The sequence below is a fragment of the Hyla sarda genome, unplaced genomic scaffold, assembly GCF_029499605.1.
Source record: "Hyla sarda isolate aHylSar1 unplaced genomic scaffold, aHylSar1.hap1 scaffold_445, whole genome shotgun sequence".
Classification (NCBI taxonomy): Eukaryota; Metazoa; Chordata; class Amphibia; order Anura; family Hylidae; genus Hyla; species Hyla sarda.
This window is the reverse complement of record NW_026610458.1, coordinates 1-20,867: the sequence shown is the minus strand read 5'-3', so window position 1 is coordinate 20,867 and position 20,867 is coordinate 1. Positions and strand designations below refer to the sequence as shown.

At 46.0% G+C, this 20,867-nt stretch overlaps 9 non-coding genes across 9 annotated transcripts; all 9 read left to right on the top strand.

Moving 5' to 3' along the window:
* The first annotated feature begins 1,572 nt into the window (after window positions 1-1,572).
* LOC130334841 (U2 spliceosomal RNA) lies at window positions 1,573-1,763 on the top strand. The gene has a single exon (XR_008876573.1). It is a non-coding gene; the product is annotated as a U2 spliceosomal RNA (small nuclear RNA).
* A 2,086-nt stretch (window positions 1,764-3,849) lies between these two features.
* LOC130334829 (U2 spliceosomal RNA) lies at window positions 3,850-4,040 on the top strand. Its single transcript, XR_008876570.1, has one exon. It is a non-coding gene; the product is annotated as a U2 spliceosomal RNA (small nuclear RNA).
* Window positions 4,041-6,132: 2,092 nt separating this feature from the next.
* Window positions 6,133-6,323, top strand: LOC130334817 (U2 spliceosomal RNA). Its single transcript, XR_008876559.1, has one exon. It is a non-coding gene; the product is annotated as a U2 spliceosomal RNA (small nuclear RNA).
* A 2,089-nt stretch (window positions 6,324-8,412) lies between these two features.
* On the top strand, window positions 8,413-8,603 carry LOC130334805 (U2 spliceosomal RNA). Its single transcript, XR_008876548.1, has one exon. It is a non-coding gene; the product is annotated as a U2 spliceosomal RNA (small nuclear RNA).
* A 2,092-nt stretch (window positions 8,604-10,695) lies between these two features.
* LOC130334822 (U2 spliceosomal RNA) lies at window positions 10,696-10,886 on the top strand. The gene has a single exon (XR_008876564.1). It is a non-coding gene; the product is annotated as a U2 spliceosomal RNA (small nuclear RNA).
* A 2,087-nt stretch (window positions 10,887-12,973) lies between these two features.
* Window positions 12,974-13,164, top strand: LOC130334792 (U2 spliceosomal RNA). Its single transcript, XR_008876537.1, has one exon. It is a non-coding gene; the product is annotated as a U2 spliceosomal RNA (small nuclear RNA).
* A 2,095-nt stretch (window positions 13,165-15,259) lies between these two features.
* LOC130334780 (U2 spliceosomal RNA) lies at window positions 15,260-15,450 on the top strand. Its single transcript, XR_008876526.1, has one exon. It is a non-coding gene; the product is annotated as a U2 spliceosomal RNA (small nuclear RNA).
* Window positions 15,451-17,542: 2,092 nt separating this feature from the next.
* LOC130334888 (U2 spliceosomal RNA) lies at window positions 17,543-17,733 on the top strand. Its single transcript, XR_008876612.1, has one exon. It is a non-coding gene; the product is annotated as a U2 spliceosomal RNA (small nuclear RNA).
* Window positions 17,734-19,822: 2,089 nt separating this feature from the next.
* On the top strand, window positions 19,823-20,013 carry LOC130334875 (U2 spliceosomal RNA). Its single transcript, XR_008876601.1, has one exon. It is a non-coding gene; the product is annotated as a U2 spliceosomal RNA (small nuclear RNA).
* Window positions 20,014-20,867: the final 854 nt, after the last annotated feature.

Genomic DNA, 20,867 nt, shown 5'->3' with positions numbered 1-20,867 from the left:
GCATTGCTTCTGTGGTATTGCAAAGGCAAAGACAAATGCTTCCAGCCATCCATTGCACTAATGGATTGGTCATCAGCTGGCTGTCTATGTCCCGCATCAATATAGACCAAAGTACAGAGGGTTAGGCTATGCTATTGTGCACCTACCTGATGCATCAGAAGGTGCGAGGCCCTTGCTAAATTCTGTGCACAGACTTTGAGATCTATGCTTTAGACTGTATCTAAACCTGCTCCAACATGGACTGACATTCTGGCCTACTTTCAGCCGATGCGACTTGTCTGTCGCTGAACAGTCGCTTTTTATGTATTCAGCACCTATGTATAATGTTGTAAAAATGCTCTAGAAGCTAAAGTCGCAGAAATGTCACACATATTTGGCCTGCAACTTTCTGTGCGACAAATTCAGACAGGAAAAATCAGTATAAATCCTTAGAAAATTATCCCCCAGTGTCTCCATCTGCTGGCGGTATTGAATAAGCATTGCTGCACTGATGGGGTATGCATTAGACGAAAAAAAAGAAGAAAAAGAAGAATAATACGCCCAGAAAAGAGGCGAAAAGGAGAAAAACGTAAAAAAACGTGAAAAAAAAGTAAGAGGAAGAGAAGGGAAAAAAAGGTGGAAATGGGTTTAAAAGTGATTTCGGCGGAGAAATATATATATATATATATATATATATATATATATATATATATATATATATGCGCACACACACACATAGATATAAACGTATTCTCCGTTGAGATATTGCAGCCGCTGCTGTGTCCAGGCCCAGGAGCCTTAGCACTGTGCTGTGATGTCACTCAATACCACTGACATCACTAGGTGTAAACAACATCTCTCCTTTGCTGTGTATGTGACTATGGAGCTGTTTGGTGATGTCGTCTATTACGGCCTTCATAGAAGCAACAGGAGATTGTTGCATCCATCTTGAACCCTCAGAACTACAGTGCTATGATGTCACTCACTTCCACAGGCCTTGCAGAGTGTAAACAACAACAACCCAGCTTTGTTGTGTATGTAACCATAGGGATTTGTGATGTCACCTAGAACCTTCACAGCAGCGACAGCTTTATGAGGAGCATCAGCACTGCTCTGCCTGAGCAGAACCATCACCGCCATAGGTTGTCAAATAACCCGGATTTAACCCACACAGGTAAGTCCAATGGGGTGCAGGCATGTCCTCTATGCTTACAGCTTCCCGTGGGTGTTGGTTTGATACCGTTTGGGGACAGCCAAGGAGGCATCTGCAGGCAACAAAGGTAGGTGTGTGCTTGTGTGTGTGTTTCCTATGCAGATCCTAAGCCCAGTGTCACATGCAAGTAGGAGGAGTAAGAAGGGTTCCTGGCAAATCCGGGTTATGGATTGCATTTAAAAAGGCCCCGTGGGAGTGCAATGGGCCCCTGTCTTGCTGCTTAGCAATAATGGTATGGGTTTAGGTTCTGCTGTGTGTACTGGTGGTTGACTGCCCCCCAGCCCAGAGTGTGCATGGAAAATTGTCTGGCAGCCTCCCTGACAGCAAGCAGTGATAGTGCCCATGAAGGGGACCTTGTTGGGCCCGCCCCTTTCACGGTTATCGCTTCTCGGCCTTTTGGCTAAGATCAAGTGTAGTATCTGTTCTTATCAGTTTAATATCTGATACGTCCCCTATCTGGGGACCATATATTAAATGGATTTTTGAGAACGGGGGCCGATTTCGAAGCTTGCTTCCGTCGCCCTATGCATTGACCCGATATGGCAGTATCTTCGGGTACAGTGCACCACCCCCTTACAGGGTTAAAAAGAAAGATTCCTACTTTCATTGCTACCTGCTTGCTGGCTAGCCAGCTAGCCAGCCCTGTGGGCCTTGCTGCTGCTGCAGCCAAAAAACAAAAGGTGGTGCTGCTGCTGCTTCTGCTGCTTCTGCTTCTGCTTGTGTCTGGCCCCTGTTGGAGCGTCCAGGCACAGGACTTCTGCTGCTGCTGACTAAATGGCCTCCTTAATTGGATCATTTGAGTAGCCAGCACACCTGTGCAGGTAGGGCATGACATGATAGGCAGCTGCCTTGATAGCGGGTGGGTGCTGAATGTTCCTAATTGACAAAATAAGATTAATGCTTATGAAGAAATATAAAATCTCATCCCTTCCCCAATATCGCGCCACACCCCTACCCCTTAATTCCCTGGTTGAACTTGATGGACATATGTCTTTTTTCGACCGTACTAACTATGTAACTATGTAACATAACATGGGGGGGGGGGTCTCCTGGCTGTTCACACAGGTGTGTCATTGCTGTACATTGACCATGCATTGCTTCTGTGGTATTGCAAAGGCAAAGACAAATGCTTCCAGCCATCCATTGCACTAATGGATTGGTCATCAGCTGGCTGTCTATGTCCCGCATCAATATAGACCAAAGTACAGAGGGTTAGGCTATGCTATTGTGCACCTACCTGATGCATCAGAAGGTGCGAGGCCCTTGCTAAATTCTGTGCACAGACTTTGAGATCTATGCTTTAGACTGTATCTAAACCTGCTCCAACATGGACTGACATTCTGGCCTACTTTCAGCCGATGCGACTTGTCTGTCGCTGAACAGTCGCTTTTTATGTATTCAGCACCTATGTATAATGTTGTAAAAATGCTCTAGAAGCTAAAGTCGCAGAAATGTCACACATATTTGGCCTGCAACTTTCTGTGCGACAAATTCAGACAGGAAAAATCAGTATAAATCCTTAGAAAATTATCCCCCAGTGTCTCCATCTGCTGGCGGTATTGAATAAGCATTGCTGCACTGATGGGGTATGCATTAGACGAAAAAAAAGAAGAAAAAGAAGAATAATACGCCCAGAAAAGAGGCGAAAAGGAGAAAAACGTAAAAAAACGTGAAAAAAAAGTAAGAGGAAGAGAAGGGAAAAAAAGGTGGAAATGGGTTTAAAAGTGATTTCGGCGGAGAAATATATATATATATATATATATATATATATATATATATATATATGCGCACACACACACATAGATATAAACGTATTCTCCGTTGAGATATTGCAGCCGCTGCTGTGTCCAGGCCCAGGAGCCTTAGCACTGTGCTGTGATGTCACTCAATACCACTGACATCACTAGGTGTAAACAACATCTCTCCTTTGCTGTGTATGTGACTATGGAGCTGTTTGGTGATGTCGTCTATTACGGCCTTCATAGAAGCAACAGGAGATTGTTGCATCCATCTTGAACCCTCAGAACTACAGTGCTATGATGTCACTCACTTCCACAGGCCTTGCAGAGTGTAAACAACAACAACCCAGCTTTGTTGTGTATGTAACCATAGGGATTTGTGATGTCACCTAGAACCTTCACAGCAGCGACAGCTTTATGAGGAGCATCAGCACTGCTCTGCCTGAGCAGAACCATCACCGCCATAGGTTGTCAAATAACCCGGATTTAACCCACACAGGTAAGTCCAATGGGGTGCAGGCATGTCCTCTATGCTTACAGCTTCCCGTGGGTGTTGGTTTGATACCGTTTGGGGACAGCCAAGGAGGCATCTGCAGGCAACAAAGGTAGGTGTGTGCTTGTGTGTGTGTTTCCTATGCAGATCCTAAGCCCAGTGTCACATGCAAGTAGGAGGAGTAAGAAGGGTTCCTGGCAAATCCGGGTTATGGATTGCATTTAAAAAGGCCCCGTGGGAGTGCAATGGGCCCCTGTCTTGCTGCTTAGCAATAATGGTATGGGTTTAGGTTCTGCTGTGTGTACTGGTGGTTGACTGCCCCCCAGCCCAGAGTGTGCATGGAAAATTGTCTGGCAGCCTCCCTGACAGCAAGCAGTGATAGTGCCCATGAAGGGGACCTTGTTGGGCCCGCCCCTTTCACGGTTATCGCTTCTCGGCCTTTTGGCTAAGATCAAGTGTAGTATCTGTTCTTATCAGTTTAATATCTGATACGTCCCCTATCTGGGGACCATATATTAAATGGATTTTTGAGAACGGGGGCCGATTTCGAAGCTTGCTTCCGTCGCCCTATGCATTGACCCGATATGGCAGTATCTTCGGGTACAGTGCACCACCCCCTTACAGGGTTAAAAAGAAAGATTCCTACTTTCATTGCTACCTGCTTGCTGGCTAGCCAGCTAGCCAGCCCTGTGGGCCTTGCTGCTGCTGCAGCCAAAAAACAAAAGGTGGTGCTGCTGCTGCTTCTGCTGCTTCTGCTTCTGCTTGTGTCTGGCCCCTGTTGGAGCGTCCAGGCACAGGACTTCTGCTGCTGCTGACTAAATGGCCTCCTTAATTGGATCATTTGAGTAGCCAGCACACCTGTGCAGGTAGGGCATGACATGATAGGCAGCTGCCTTGATAGCGGGTGGGTGCTGAATGTTCCTAATTGACAAAATAAGATTAATGCTTATGAAGAAATATAAAATCTCATCCCTTCCCCAATATCACGCCACACCCCTACCCCTTAATTCCCTGGTTGAACTTGATGGACATATGTCTTTTTTCGACCGTACTAACTATGTAACTATGTAACATAACATGGGGGGGGGGGGGGTCTCCTGGCTGTTCACACAGGTGTGTCATTGCTGTACATTGACCATGCATTGCTTCTGTGGTATTGCAAAGGCAAAGACAAATGCTTCCAGCCATCCATTGCACTAATGGATTGGTCATCAGCTGGCTGTCTATGTCCCGCATCAATATAGACCAAAGTACAGAGGGTTAGGCTATGCTATTGTGCACCTACCTGATGCATCAGAAGGTGCGAGGCCCTTGCTAAATTCTGTGCACAGACTTTGAGATCTATGCTTTAGACTGTATCTAAACCTGCTCCAACATGGACTGACATTCTGGCCTACTTTCAGCCGATGCGACTTGTCTGTCGCTGAACAGTCGCTTTTTATGTATTCAGCACCTATGTATAATGTTGTAAAAATGCTCTAGAAGCTAAAGTCGCAGAAATGTCACACATATTTGGCCTGCAACTTTCTGTGCGACAAATTCAGACAGGAAAAATCAGTATAAATCCTTAGAAAATTATCCCCCAGTGTCTCCATCTGCTGGCGGTATTGAATAAGCATTGCTGCACTGATGGGGTATGCATTAGACGAAAAAAAAAGAAGAAAAAGAAGAATAATACGCCCAGAAAAGAGGCGAAAAGGAGAAAAACGTAAAAAAACGTGAAAAAAAAGTAAGAGGAAGAGAAGGGAAAAAAAGGTGGAAATGGGTTTAAAAGTGATTTCGGCGGAGAAATATATATATATATATATATATATATATATATATATATATATATATGCGCACACACACACATAGATATAAACGTATTCTCCGTTGAGATATTGCAGCCGCTGCTGTGTCCAGGCCCAGGAGCCTTAGCACTGTGCTGTGATGTCACTCAATACCACTGACATCACTAGGTGTAAACAACATCTCTCCTTTGCTGTGTATGTGACTATGGAGCTGTTTGGTGATGTCGTCTATTACGGCCTTCATAGAAGCAACAGGAGATTGTTGCATCCATCTTGAACCCTCAGAACTACAGTGCTATGATGTCACTCACTTCCACAGGCCTTGCAGAGTGTAAACAACAACAACCCAGCTTTGTTGTGTATGTAACCATAGGGATTTGTGATGTCACCTAGAACCTTCACAGCAGCGACAGCTTTATGAGGAGCATCAGCACTGCTCTGCCTGAGCAGAACCATCACCGCCATAGGTTGTCAAATAACCCGGATTTAACCCACACAGGTAAGTCCAATGGGGTGCAGGCATGTCCTCTATGCTTACAGCTTCCCGTGGGTGTTGGTTTGATACCGTTTGGGGACAGCCAAGGAGGCATCTGCAGGCAACAAAGGTAGGTGTGTGCTTGTGTGTGTGTTTCCTATGCAGATCCTAAGCCCAGTGTCACATGCAAGTAGGAGGAGTAAGAAGGGTTCCTGGCAAATCCGGGTTATGGATTGCATTTAAAAAGGCCCCGTGGGAGTGCAATGGGCCCCTGTCTTGCTGCTTAGCAATAATGGTATGGGTTTAGGTTCTGCTGTGTGTACTGGTGGTTGACTGCCCCCCAGCCCAGAGTGTGCATGGAAAATTGTCTGGCAGCCTCCCTGACAGCAAGCAGTGATAGTGCCCATGAAGGGGACCTTGTTGGGCCCGCCCCTTTCACGGTTATCGCTTCTCGGCCTTTTGGCTAAGATCAAGTGTAGTATCTGTTCTTATCAGTTTAATATCTGATACGTCCCCTATCTGGGGACCATATATTAAATGGATTTTTGAGAACGGGGGCCGATTTCGAAGCTTGCTTCCGTCGCCCTATGCATTGACCCGATATGGCAGTATCTTCGGGTACAGTGCACCACCCCCTTACAGGGTTAAAAAGAAAGATTCCTACTTTCATTGCTACCTGCTTGCTGGCTAGTCAGCTAGCCAGCCCTGTGGGCCTTGCTGCTGCTGCAGCCAAAAAACAAAAGGTGGTGCTGCTGCTGCTTCTGCTGCTTCTGCTTCTGCTTGTGTCTGGCCCCTGTTGGAGCGTCCAGGCACAGGACTTCTGCTGCTGCTGACTAAATGGCCTCCTTAATTGGATCATTTGAGTAGCCAGCACACCTGTGCAGGTAGGGCATGACATGATAGGCAGCTGCCTTGATAGCGGGTGGGTGCTGAATGTTCCTAATTGACAAAATAAGATTAATGCTTATGAAGAAATATAAAATCTCATCCCTTCCCCAATATCGCGCCACACCCCTACCCCTTAATTCCCTGGTTGAACTTGATGGACATATGTCTTTTTTCGACCGTACTAACTATGTAACTATGTAACATAACATGGGGGGGGGGGGTCTCCTGGCTGTTCACAAAGGTGTGTCATTGCTGTACATTGACCATGCATTGCTTCTGTGGTATTGCAAAGGCAAAGACAAATGCTTCCAGCCATCCATTGCACTAATGGATTGGTCATCAGCTGGCTGTCTATGTCCCGCATCAATATAGACCAAAGTACAGAGGGTTAGGCTATGCTATTGTGCACCTACCTGATGCATCAGAAGGTGCGAGGCCCTTGCTAAATTCTGTGCACAGACTTTGAGATCTATGCTTTAGACTGTATCTAAACCTGCTCCAACATGGACTGACATTCTGGCCTACTTTCAGCCGATGCGACTTGTCTGTCGCTGAACAGTCGCTTTTTATGTATTCAGCACCTATGTATAATGTTGTAAAAATGCTCTAGAAGCTAAAGTCGCAGAAATGTCACACATATTTGGCCTGCAACTTTCTGTGCGACAAATTCAGACAGGAAAAATCAGTATAAATCCTTAGAAAATTATCCCCCAGTGTCTCCATCTGCTGGCGGTATTGAATAAGCATTGCTGCACTGATGGGGTATGCATTAGACGAAAAAAAAGAAGAAAAAGAAGAATAATACGCCCAGAAAAGAGGCGAAAAGGAGAAAAACGTAAAAAAACGTGAAAAAAAAGTAAGAGGAAGAGAAGGGAAAAAAAGGTGGAAATGGGTTTAAAAGTGATTTCGGCGGAGAAATATATATATATATATATATATATATATATATATATATATATATGCGCACACACACACACATAGATATAAACGTATTCTCCGTTGAGATATTGCAGCCGCTGCTGTGTCCAGGCCCAGGAGCCTTAGCACTGTGCTGTGATGTCACTCAATACCACTGACATCACTAGGTGTAAACAACATCTCTCCTTTGCTGTGTATGTGACTATGGAGCTGTTTGGTGATGTCGTCTATTACGGCCTTCATAGAAGCAACAGGAGATTGTTGCATCCATCTTGAACCCTCAGAACTACAGTGCTATGATGTCACTCACTTCCACAGGCCTTGCAGAGTGTAAACAACAACAACCCAGCTTTGTTGTGTATGTAACCATAGGGATTTGTGATGTCACCTAGAACCTTCACAGCAGCGACAGCTTTATGAGGAGCATCAGCACTGCTCTGCCTGAGCAGAACCATCACCGCCATAGGTTGTCAAATAACCCGGATTTAACCCACACAGGTAAGTCCAATGGGGTGCAGGCATGTCCTCTATGCTTACAGCTTCCCGTGGGTGTTGGTTTGATACCGTTTGGGGACAGCCAAGGAGGCATCTGCAGGCAACAAAGGTAGGTGTGTGCTTGTGTGTGTGTTTCCTATGCAGATCCTAAGCCCAGTGTCACATGCAAGTAGGAGGAGTAAGAAGGGTTCCTGGCAAATCCGGGTTATGGATTGCATTTAAAAAGGCCCCGTGGGAGTGCAATGGGCCCCTGTCTTGCTGCTTAGCAATAATGGTATGGGTTTAGGTTCTGCTGTGTGTACTGGTGGTTGACTGCCCCCCAGCCCAGAGTGTGCATGGAAAATTGTCTGGCAGCCTCCCTGACAGCAAGCAGTGATAGTGCCCATGAAGGGGACCTTGTTGGGCCCGCCCCTTTCACGGTTATCGCTTCTCGGCCTTTTGGCTAAGATCAAGTGTAGTATCTGTTCTTATCAGTTTAATATCTGATACGTCCCCTATCTGGGGACCATATATTAAATGGATTTTTGAGAACGGGGGCCGATTTCGAAGCTTGCTTCCGTCGCCCTATGCATTGACCCGATATGGCAGTATCTTCGGGTACAGTGCACCACCCCCTTACAGGGTTAAAAAGAAAGATTCCTACTTTCATTGCTACCTGCTTGCTGGCTAGCCAGCTAGCCAGCCCTGTGGGCCTTGCTGCTGCTGCAGCCAAAAAACAAAAGGTGGTGCTGCTGCTGCTTCTGCTGCTTCTGCTTCTGCTTGTGTCTGGCCCCTGTTGGAGCGTCCAGGCACAGGACTTCTGCTGCTGCTGACTAAATGGCCTCCTTAATTGGATCATTTGAGTAGCCAGCACACCTGTGCAGGTAGGGCATGACATGATAGGCAGCTGCCTTGATAGCGGGTGGGTGCTGAATGTTCCTAATTGACAAAATAAGATTAATGCTTATGAAGAAATATAAAATCTCATCCCTTCCCCAATATCGCGCCACACCCCTACCCCTTAATTCCCTGGTTGAACTTGATGGACATATGTCTTTTTTCGACCGTACTAACTATGTAACTATGTAACATAACATGGGGGGGGGGGTCTCCTGGCTGTTCACACAGGTGTGTCATTGCTGTACATTGACCATGCATTGCTTCTGTGGTATTGCAAAGGCAAAGACAAATGCTTCCAGCCATCCATTGCACTAATGGATTGGTCATCAGCTGGCTGTCTATGTCCCGCATCAATATAGACCAAAGTACAGAGGGTTAGGCTATGCTATTGTGCACCTACCTGATGCATCAGAAGGTGCGAGGCCCTTGCTAAATTCTGTGCACAGACTTTGAGATCTATGCTTTAGACTGTATCTAAACCTGCTCCAACATGGACTGACATTCTGGCCTACTTTCAGCCGATGCGACTTGTCTGTCGCTGAACAGTCGCTTTTTATGTATTCAGCACCTATGTATAATGTTGTAAAAATGCTCTAGAAGCTAAAGTCGCAGAAATGTCACACATATTTGGCCTGCAACTTTCTGTGCGACAAATTCAGACAGGAAAAATCAGTATAAATCCTTAGAAAATTATCCCCCAGTGTCTCCATCTGCTGGCGGTATTGAATAAGCATTGCTGCACTGATGGGGTATGCATTAGACGAAAAAAAAGAAGAAAAAGAAGAATAATACGCCCAGAAAAGAGGCGAAAAGGAGAAAAACGTAAAAAAACGTGAAAAAAAAGTAAGAGGAAGAGAAGGGAAAAAAAGGTGGAAATGGGTTTAAAAGTGATTTCGGCGGAGAAATATATATATATATATATATATATATATATATATATATATATATATATACGCGCACACACACACATATATATAAACGTATTCTCCGTTGAGATATTGCAGCCGCTGCTGTGTCCAGGCCCAGGAGCCTTAGCACTGTGCTGTGATGTCACTCAATACCACTGACATCACTAGGTGTAAACAACATCTCTCCTTTGCTGTGTATGTGACTATGGAGCTGTTTGGTGATGTCGTCTATTACGGCCTTCATAGAAGCAACAGGAGATTGTTGCATCCATCTTGAACCCTCAGAACTACAGTGCTATGATGTCACTCACTTCCACAGGCCTTGCAGAGTGTAAACAACAACAACCCAGCTTTGTTGTGTATGTAACCATAGGGATTTGTGATGTCACCTAGAACCTTCACAGCAGCGACAGCTTTATGAGGAGCATCAGCACTGCTCTGCCTGAGCAGAACCATCACCGCCATAGGTTGTCAAATAACCCGGATTTAACCCACACAGGTAAGTCCAATGGGGTGCAGGCATGTCCTCTATGCTTACAGCTTCCCGTGGGTGTTGGTTTGATACCGTTTGGGGACAGCCAAGGAGGCATCTGCAGGCAACAAAGGTAGGTGTGTGCTTGTGTGTGTGTTTCCTATGCAGATCCTAAGCCCAGTGTCACATGCAAGAAGGAGGAGTAAGAAGGGTTCCTGGCAAATCCGGGTTATGGATTGCATTTAAAAAGGCCCCGTGGGAGTGCAATGGGCCCCTGTCTTGCTGCTTAGCAATAATGGTATGGGTTTAGGTTCTGCTGTGTGTACTGGTGGTTGACTGCCCCCCAGCCCAGAGTGTGCATGGAAAATTGTCTGGCAGCCTCCCTGACAGCAAGCAGTGATAGTGCCCATGAAGGGGACCTTGTTGGGCCCGCCCCTTTCACGGTTATTGCTTCTCGGCCTTTTGGCTAAGATCAAGTGTAGTATCTGTTCTTATCAGTTTAATATCTGATACGTCCCCTATCTGGGGACCATATATTAAATGGATTTTTGAGAACGGGGGCCGATTTCGAAGCTTGCTTCCGTCGCCCTATGCATTGACCCGATATGGCAGTATCTTCGGGTACAGTGCACCACCCCCTTACAGGGTTAAAAAGAAAGATTCCTACTTTCATTGCTACCTGCTTGCTGGCTAGCCAGCTAGCCAGCCCTGTGGGCCTTGCTGCTGCTGCAGCCAAAAAACAAAAGGTGGTGCTGCTGCTGCTTCTGCTGCTTCTGCTTCTGCTTGTGTCTGGCCCCTGTTGGAGCGTCCAGGCACAGGACTTCTGCTGCTGCTGACTAAATGGCCTCCTTAATTGGATCATTTGAGTAGCCAGCACACCTGTGCAGGTAGGGCATGACATGATAGGCAGCTGCCTTGATAGCGGGTGGGTGCTGAATGTTCCTAATTGACAAAATAAGATTAATGCTTATGAAGAAATATAAAATCTCATCCCTTCCCCAATATCGCGCCACACCCCTACCCCTTAATTCCCTGGTTGAACTTGATGGACATATGTCTTTTTTCGACCGTACTAACTATGTAACTATGTAACATAACATGGGGGGGGGGGGTCTCCTGGCTGTTCACACAGGTGTGTCATTGCTGTACATTGACCATGCATTGCTTCTGTGGTATTGCAAAGGCAAAGACAAATGCTTCCAGCCATCCATTGCACTAATGGATTGGTCATCAGCTGGCTGTCTATGTCCCGCATCAATATAGACCAAAGTACAGAGGGTTAGGCTATGCTATTGTGCACCTACCTGATGCATCAGAAGGTGCGAGGCCCTTGCTAAATTCTGTGCACAGACTTTGAGATCTATGCTTTAGACTGTATCTAAACCTGCTCCAACATGGACTGACATTCTGGCCTACTTTCAGCCGATGCGACTTGTCTGTCGCTGAACAGTCGCTTTTTATGTATTCAGCACCTATGTATAATGTTGTAAAAATGCTCTAGAAGCTAAAGTCGCAGAAATGTCACACATATTTGGCCTGCAACTTTCTGTGCGACAAATTCAGACAGGAAAAATCAGTATAAATCCTTAGAAAATTATCCCCCAGTGTCTCCATCTGCTGGCGGTATTGAATAAGCATTGCTGCACTGATGGGGTATGCATTAGACGAAAAAAAAGAAGAAAAAGAAGAATAATACGCCCAGAAAAGAGGCGAAAAGGAGAAAAACGTAAAAAAACGTGAAAAAAAAGTAAGAGGAAGAGAAGGGAAAAAAAGGTGGAAATGGGTTTAAAAGTGATTTCGGCGGAGAAATATATATATATATATATATATATATATATATATATATATATATGCGCACACACACACATAGATATAAACGTATTCTCCGTTGAGATATTGCAGCCGCTGCTGTGTCCAGGCCCAGGAGCCTTAGCACTGTGCTGTGATGTCACTCAATACCACTGACATCACTAGGTGTAAACAACATCTCTCCTTTGCTGTGTATGTGACTATGGAGCTGTTTGGTGATGTCGTCTATTACGGCCTTCATAGAAGCAACAGGAGATTGTTGCATCCATCTTGAACCCTCAGAACTACAGTGCTATGATGTCACTCACTTCCACAGGCCTTGCAGAGTGTAAACAACAACAACCCAGCTTTGTTGTGTATGTAACCATAGGGATTTGTGATGTCACCTAGAACCTTCACAGCAGCGACAGCTTTATGAGGAGCATCAGCACTGCTCTGCCTGAGCAGAACCATCACCGCCATAGGTTGTCAAATAACCCGGATTTAACCCACACAGGTAAGTCCAATGGGGTGCAGGCATGTCCTCTATGCTTACAGCTTCCCGTGGGTGTTGGTTTGATACCGTTTGGGGACAGCCAAGGAGGCATCTGCAGGCAACAAAGGTAGGTGTGTGCTTGTGTGTGTGTTTCCTATGCAGATCCTAAGCCCAGTGTCACATGCAAGTAGGAGGAGTAAGAAGGGTTCCTGGCAAATCCGGGTTATGGATTGCATTTAAAAAGGCCCCGTGGGAGTGCAATGGGCCCCTGTCTTGCTGCTTAGCAATAATGGTATGGGTTTAGGTTCTGCTGTGTGTACTGGTGGTTGACTGCCCCCCAGCCCAGAGTGTGCATGGAAAATTGTCTGGCAGCCTCCCTGACAGCAAGCAGTGATAGTGCCCATGAAGGGGACCTTGTTGGGCCCGCCCCTTTCACGGTTATCGCTTCTCGGCCTTTTGGCTAAGATCAAGTGTAGTATCTGTTCTTATCAGTTTAATATCTGATACGTCCCCTATCTGGGGACCATATATTAAATGGATTTTTGAGAACGGGGGCCGATTTCGAAGCTTGCTTCCGTCGCCCTATGCATTGACCCGATATGGCAGTATCTTCGGGTACAGTGCACCACCCCCTTACAGGGTTAAAAAGAAAGATTCCTACTTTCATTGCTACCTGCTTGCTGGCTAGCCAGCTAGCCAGCCCTGTGGGCCTTGCTGCTGCTGCAGCCAAAAAACAAAAGGTGGTGCTGCTGCTGCTTCTGCTGCTTCTGCTGCTTCTGCTTGTGTCTGGCCCCTGTTGGAGCGTCCAGGCACAGGACTTCTGCTGCTGCTGACTAAATGGCCTCCTTAATTGGATCATTTGAGTAGCCAGCACACCTGTGCAGGTAGGGCATGACATGATAGGCAGCTGCCTTGATAGCGGGTGGGTGCTGAATGTTCCTAATTGACAAAATAAGATTAATGCTTATGAAGAAATATAAAATCTCATCCCTTCCCCAATATCGCGCCACACCCCTACCCCTTAATTCCCTGGTTGAACTTGATGGACATATGTCTTTTTTCGACCGTACTAACTATGTAACTATGTAACATAACATGGGGGGGGGGGGGTCTCCTGGCTGTTCACACAGGTGTGTCATTGCTGTACATTGACCATGCATTGCTTCTGTGGTATTGCAAAGGCAAAGACAAATGCTTCCAGCCATCCATTGCACTAATGGATTGGTCATCAGCTGGCTGTCTATGTCCCGCATCAATATAGACCAAAGTACAGAGGGTTAGGCTATGCTATTGTGCACCTACCTGATGCATCAGAAGGTGCGAGGCCCTTGCTAAATTCTGTGCACAGACTTTGAGATCTATGCTTTAGACTGTATCTAAACCTGCTCCAACATGGACTGACATTCTGGCCTACTTTCAGCCGATGCGACTTGTCTGTCGCTGAACAGTCGCTTTTTATGTATTCAGCACCTATGTATAATGTTGTAAAAATGCTCTAGAAGCTAAAGTCGCAGAAATGTCACACATATTTGGCCTGCAACTTTCTGTGCGACAAATTCAGACAGGAAAAATCAGTATAAATCCTTAGAAAATTATCCCCCAGTGTCTCCATCTGCTGGCGGTATTGAATAAGCATTGCTGCACTGATGGGGTATGCATTAGACGAAAAAAAAGAAGAAAAAGAAGAATAATACGCCCAGAAAAGAGGCGAAAAGGAGAAAAACGTAAAAAAACGTGAAAAAAAAGTAAGAGGAAGAGAAGGGAAAAAAAGGTGGAAATGGGTTTAAAAGTGATTTCGGCGGAGAAATATATATATATATATATATATATATATATATATATATATATATATATGCGCACACACACACATAGATATAAACGTATTCTCCGTTGAGATATTGCAGCCGCTGCTGTGTCCAGGCCCAGGAGCCTTAGCACTGTGCTGTGATGTCACTCAATACCACTGACATCACTAGGTGTAAACAACATCTCTCCTTTGCTGTGTATGTGACTATGGAGCTGTTTGGTGATGTCGTCTATTACGGCCTTCATAGAAGCAACAGGAGATTGTTGCATCCATCTTGAACCCTCAGAACTACAGTGCTATGATGTCACTCACTTCCACAGGCCTTGCAGAGTGTAAACAACAACAACCCAGCTTTGTTGTGTATGTAACCATAGGGATTTGTGATGTCACCTAGAACCTTCACAGCAGCGACAGCTTTATGAGGAGCATCAGCACTGCTCTGCCTGAGCAGAACCATCACCGCCATAGGTTGTCAAATAACCCGGATTTAACCCACACAGGTAAGTCCAATGGGGTGCAGGCATGTCCTCTATGCTTACAGCTTCCCGTGGGTGTTGGTTTGATACCGTTTGGGGACAGCCAAGGAGGCATCTGCAGGCAACAAAGGTAGGTGTGTGCTTGTGTGTGTGTTTCCTATGCAGATCCTAAGCCCAGTGTCACATGCAAGTAGGAGGAGTAAGAAGGGTTCCTGGCAAATCCGGGTTATGGATTGCATTTAAAAAGGCCCCGTGGGAGTGCAATGGGCCCCTGTCTTGCTGCTTAGCAATAATGGTATGGGTTTAGGTTCTGCTGTGTGTACTGGTGGTTGACTGCCCCCCAGCCCAGAGTGTGCATGGAAAATTGTCTGGCAGCCTCCCTGACAGCAAGCAGTGATAGTGCCCATGAAGGGGACCTTGTTGGGCCCGCCCCTTTCACGGTTATCGCTTCTCGGCCTTTTGGCTAAGATCAAGTGTAGTATCTGTTCTTATCAGTTTAATATCTGATACGTCCCCTATCTGGGGACCATATATTAAATGGATTTTTGAGAACGGGGGCCGATTTCGAAGCTTGCTTCCGTCGCCCTATGCATTGACCCGATATGGCAGTATCTTCGGGTACAGTGCACCACCCCCTTACAGGGTTAAAAAGAAAGATTCCTACTTTCATTGCTACCTGCTTGCTGGCTAGCCAGCTAGCCAGCCCTGTGGGCCTTGCTGCTGCTGCAGCCAAAAAACAAAAGGTGGTGCTGCTGCTGCTTCTGCTGCTTCTGCTGCTTCTGCTTGTGTCTGGCCCCTGTTGGAGCGTCCAGGCACAGGACTTCTGCTGCTGCTGACTAAATGGCCTCCTTAATTGGATCATTTGAGTAGCCAGCACACCTGTGCAGGTAGGGCATGACATGATAGGCAGCTGCCTTGATAGCGGGTGGGTGCTGAATGTTCCTAATTGACAAAATAAGATTAATGCTTATGAAGAAATATAAAATCTCATCCCTTCCCCAATATCGCGCCACACCCCTACCCCTTAATTCCCTGGTTGAACTTGATGGACATATGTCTTTTTTTCGACCGTACTAACTATGTAACTATGTAACATAACATGGGGGGGGGGGGTCTCCTGGCTGTTCACACAGGTGTGTCATTGCTGTACATTGACCATGCATTGCTTCTGTGGTATTGCAAAGGCAAAGACAAATGCTTCCAGCCATCCATTGCACTAATGGATTGGTCATCAGCTGGCTGTCTATGTCCCGCATCAATATAGACCAAAGTACAGAGGGTTAGGCTATGCTATTGTGCACCTACCTGATGCATCAGAAGGTGCGAGGCCCTTGCTAAATTCTGTGCACAGACTTTGAGATCTATGCTTTAGACTGTATCTAAACCTGCTCCAACATGGACTGACATTCTGGCCTACTTTCAGCCGATGCGACTTGTCTGTCGCTGAACAGTCGCTTTTTATGTATTCAGCACCTATGTATAATGTTGTAAAAATGCTCTAGAAGCTAAAGTCGCAGAAATGTCACACATATTTGGCCTGCAACTTTCTGTGCGACAAATTCAGACAGGAAAAATCAGTATAAATCCTTAGAAAATTATCCCCCAGTGTCTCCATCTGCTGGCGGTATTGAATAAGCATTGCTGCACTGATGGGGTATGCATTAGACGAAAAAAAAGAAGAAAAAGAAGAATAATACGCCCAGAAAAGAGGCGAAAAGGAGAAAAACGTAAAAAAACGTGAAAAAAAAGTAAGAGGAAGAGAAGGGAAAAAAAGGTGGAAATGGGTTTAAAAGTGATTTCGGCGGAGAATATATATATATATATATATATATATATATATATATATATATATATGCGCACACACACACATAGATATAAACGTATTCTCCGTTGAGATATTGCAGCCGCTGCTGTGTCCAGGCCCAGGAGCCTTAGCACTGTGCTGTGATGTCACTCAATACCACTGACATCACTAGGTGTAAACAACATCTCTCCTTTGCTGTGTATGTGACTATGGAGCTGTTTGGTGATGTCGTCTATTACGGCCTTCATAGAAGCAACAGGAGATTGTTGCATCCATCTTGAACCCTCAGAACTACAGTGCTATGATGTCACTCACTTCCACAGGCCTTGCAGAGTGTAAACAACAACAACCCAGCTTTGTTGTGTATGTAACCATAGGGATTTGTGATGTCACCTAGAACCTTCACAGCAGCGACAGCTTTATGAGGAGCATCAGCACTGCTCTGCCTGAGCAGAACCATCACCGCCATAGGTTGTCAAATAACCCGGATTTAACCCACACAGGTAAGTCCAATGGGGTGCAGGCATGTCCTCTATGCTTACAGCTTCCCGTGGGTGTTGGTTTGATACCGTTTGGGGACAGCCAAGGAGGCATCTGCAGGCAACAAAGGTAGGTGTGTGCTTGTGTGTGTGTTTCCTATGCAGATCCTAAGCCCAGTGTCACATGCAAGTAGGAGGAGTAAGAAGGGTTCCTGGCAAATCCGGGTTATGGATTGCATTTAAAAAGGCCCCGTGGGAGTGCAATGGGCCCCTGTCTTGCTGCTTAGCAATAATGGTATGGGTTTAGGTTCTGCTGTGTGTACTGGTGGTTGACTGCCCCCCAGCCCAGAGTGTGCATGGAAAATTGTCTGGCAGCCTCCCTGACAGCAAGCAGTGATAGTGCCCATGAAGGGGACCTTGTTGGGCCCGCCCCTTTCACGGTTATCGCTTCTCGGCCTTTTGGCTAAGATCAAGTGTAGTATCTGTTCTTATCAGTTTAATATCTGATACGTCCCCTATCTGGGGACCATATATTAAATGGATTTTTGAGAACGGGGGCCGATTTCGAAGCTTGCTTCCGTCGCCCTATGCATTGACCCGATATGGCAGTATCTTCGGGTACAGTGCACCACCCCCTTACAGGGTTAAAAAGAAAGATTCCTACTTTCATTGCTACCTGCTTGCTGGCTAGCCAGCTAGCCAGCCCTGTGGGCCTTGCTGCTGCTGCAGCCAAAAAACAAAAGGTGGTGCTGCTGCTGCTTCTGCTGCTTCTGCTTCTGCTTGTGTCTGGCCCCTGTTGGAGCGTCCAGGCACAGGACTTCTGCTGCTGCTGACTAAATGGCCTCCTTAATTGGATCATTTGAGTAGCCAGCACACCTGTGCAGGTAGGGCATGACATGATAGGCAGCTGCCTTGATAGCGGGTGGGTGCTGAATGTTCCTAATTGACAAAATAAGATTAATGCTTATGAAGAAATATAAAATCTCATCCCTTCCCCAATATCGCGCCACACCCCTACCCCTTAATTCCCTGGTTGAACTTGATGGACATATGTCTTTTTTCGACCGTACTAACTATGTAACTATGTAACATAACATGGGGGGGGGGGGTCTCCTGGCTGTTCACACAGGTGTGTCATTGCTGTACATTGACCATGCATTGCTTCTGTGGTATTGCAAAGGCAAAGACAAATGCTTCCAGCCATCCATTGCACTAATGGATTGGTCATCAGCTGGCTGTCTATGTCCCGCATCAATATAGACCAAAGTACAGAGGGTTAGGCTATGCTATTGTGCACCTACCTGATGCATCAGAAGGTGCGAGGCCCTTGCTAAATTCTGTGCACAGACTTTGAGATCTATGCTTTAGACTGTATCTAAACCTGCTCCAACATGGACTGACATTCTGGCCTACTTTCAGCCGATGCGACTTGTCTGTCGCTGAACAGTCGCTTTTTATGTATTCAGCACCTATGTATAATGTTGTAAAAATGCTCTAGAAGCTAAAGTCGCAGAAATGTCACACATATTTGGCCTGCAACTTTCTGTGCGACAAATTCAGACAGGAAAAATCAGTATAAATCCTTAGAAAATTATCCCCCAGTGTCTCCATCTGCTGGCGGTATTGAATAAGCATTGCTGCACTGATGGGGTATGCATTAGACGAAAAAAAAGAAGAAAAAGAAGAATAATACGCCCAGAAAAGAGGCGAAAAGGAGAAAAACGTAAAAAAACGTGAAAAAAAAGTAAGAGGAAGAGAAGGGAAAAAAAGGTGGAAATGGGTTTAAAAGTGATTTCGGCGGAGAAATATATATATATATATATATATATATATATATATATATATATATATGCGCACACACACACATAGATATAAACGTATTCTCCGTTGAGATATTGCAGCCGCTGCTGTGTCCAGGCCCAGGAGCCTTAGCACTGTGCTGTGATGTCACTCAATACCACTGACATCACTAGGTGTAAACAACATCTCTCCTTTGCTGTGTATGTGACTATGGAGCTGTTTGGTGATGTCGTCTATTACGGCCTTCATAGAAGCAACAGGAGATTGTTGCATCCATCTTGAACCCTCAGAACTACAGTGCTATGATGTCACTCACTTCCACAGGCCTTGCAGAGTGTAAACAACAACAACCCAGCTTTGTTGTGTATGTAACCATAGGGATTTGTGATGTCACCTAGAACCTTCACAGCAGCGACAGCTTTATGAGGAGCATCAGCACTGCTCTGCCTGAGCAGAACCATCACCGCCATAGGTTGTCAAATAACCCGGATTTAACCCACACAGGTAAGTCCAATGGGGTGCAGGCATGTCCTCTATGCTTACAGCTTCCCGTGGGTGTTGGTTTGATACCGTTTGGGGACAGCCAAGGAGGCATCTGCAGGCAACAAAGGTAGGTGTGTGCTTGTGTGTGTGTTTCCTATGCAGATCCTAAGCCCAGTGTCACATGCAAGTAGGAGGAGTAAGAAGGGTTCCTGGCAAATCCGGGTTATGGATTGCATTTAAAAAGGCCCCGTGGGAGTGCAATGGGCCCCTGTCTTGCTGCTTAGCAATAATGGTATGGGTTTAGGTTCTGCTGTGTGTACTGGTGGTTGACTGCCCCCCAGCCCAGAGTGTGCATGGAAAATTGTCTGGCAGCCTCCCTGACAGCAAGCAGTGATAGTGCCCATGAAGGGGACCTTGTTGGGCCCGCCCCTTTCACGGTTATCGCTTCTCGGCCTTTTGGCTAAGATCAAGTGTAGTATCTGTTCTTATCAGTTTAATATCTGATACGTCCCCTATCTGGGGACCATATATTAAATGGATTTTTGAGAACGGGGGCCGATTTCGAAGCTTGCTTCCGTCGCCCTATGCATTGACCCGATATGGCAGTATCTTCGGGTACAGTGCACCACCCCCTTACAGGGTTAAAAAGAAAGATTCCTACTTTCATTGCTACCTGCTTGCTGGCTAGCCAGCTAGCCAGCCCTGTGGGCCTTGCTGCTGCTGCAGCCAAAAAACAAAAGGTGGTGCTTCTGCTGCTTCTGCTTCTGCTTGTGTCTGGCCCCTGTTGGAGCGTCCAGGCACAGGACTTCTGCTGCTGCTGACTAAATGGCCTCCTTAATTGGATCATTTGAGTAGCCAGCACACCTGTGCAGGTAGGGCATGACATGATAGGCAGCTGCCTTGATAGCGGGTGGGTGCTGAATGTTCCTAATTGACAAAATAAGATTAATGCTTATGAAGAAATATAAAATCTCATCCCTTCCCCAATATCGCGCCACACCCCTACCCCTTAATTCCCTGGTTGAACTTGATGGACATATGTCTTTTTTCGACCGTACTAACTATGTAACTATGTAACATAACATGGGGGGGGGGGGGTCTCCTGGCTGTTCACACAGGTGTGTCATTGCTGTACATTGACCATGCATTGCTTCTGTGGTATTGCAAAGGCAAAGACAAATGCTTCCAGCCATCCATTGCACTAATGGATTGGTCATCAGCTGGCTGTCTATGTCCCGCATCAATATAGACCAAAGTACAGAGGGTTAGGCTATGCTATTGTGCACCTACCTGATGCATCAGAAGGTGCGAGGCCCTTGCTAAATTCTGTGCACAGACTTTGAGATCTATGCTTTAGACTGTATCTAAACCTGCTCCAACATGGACTGACATTCTGGCCTACTTTCAGCCGATGCGACTTGTCTGTCGCTGAACAGTCGCTTTTTATGTATTCAGCACCTATGTATAATGTTGTAAAAATGCTCT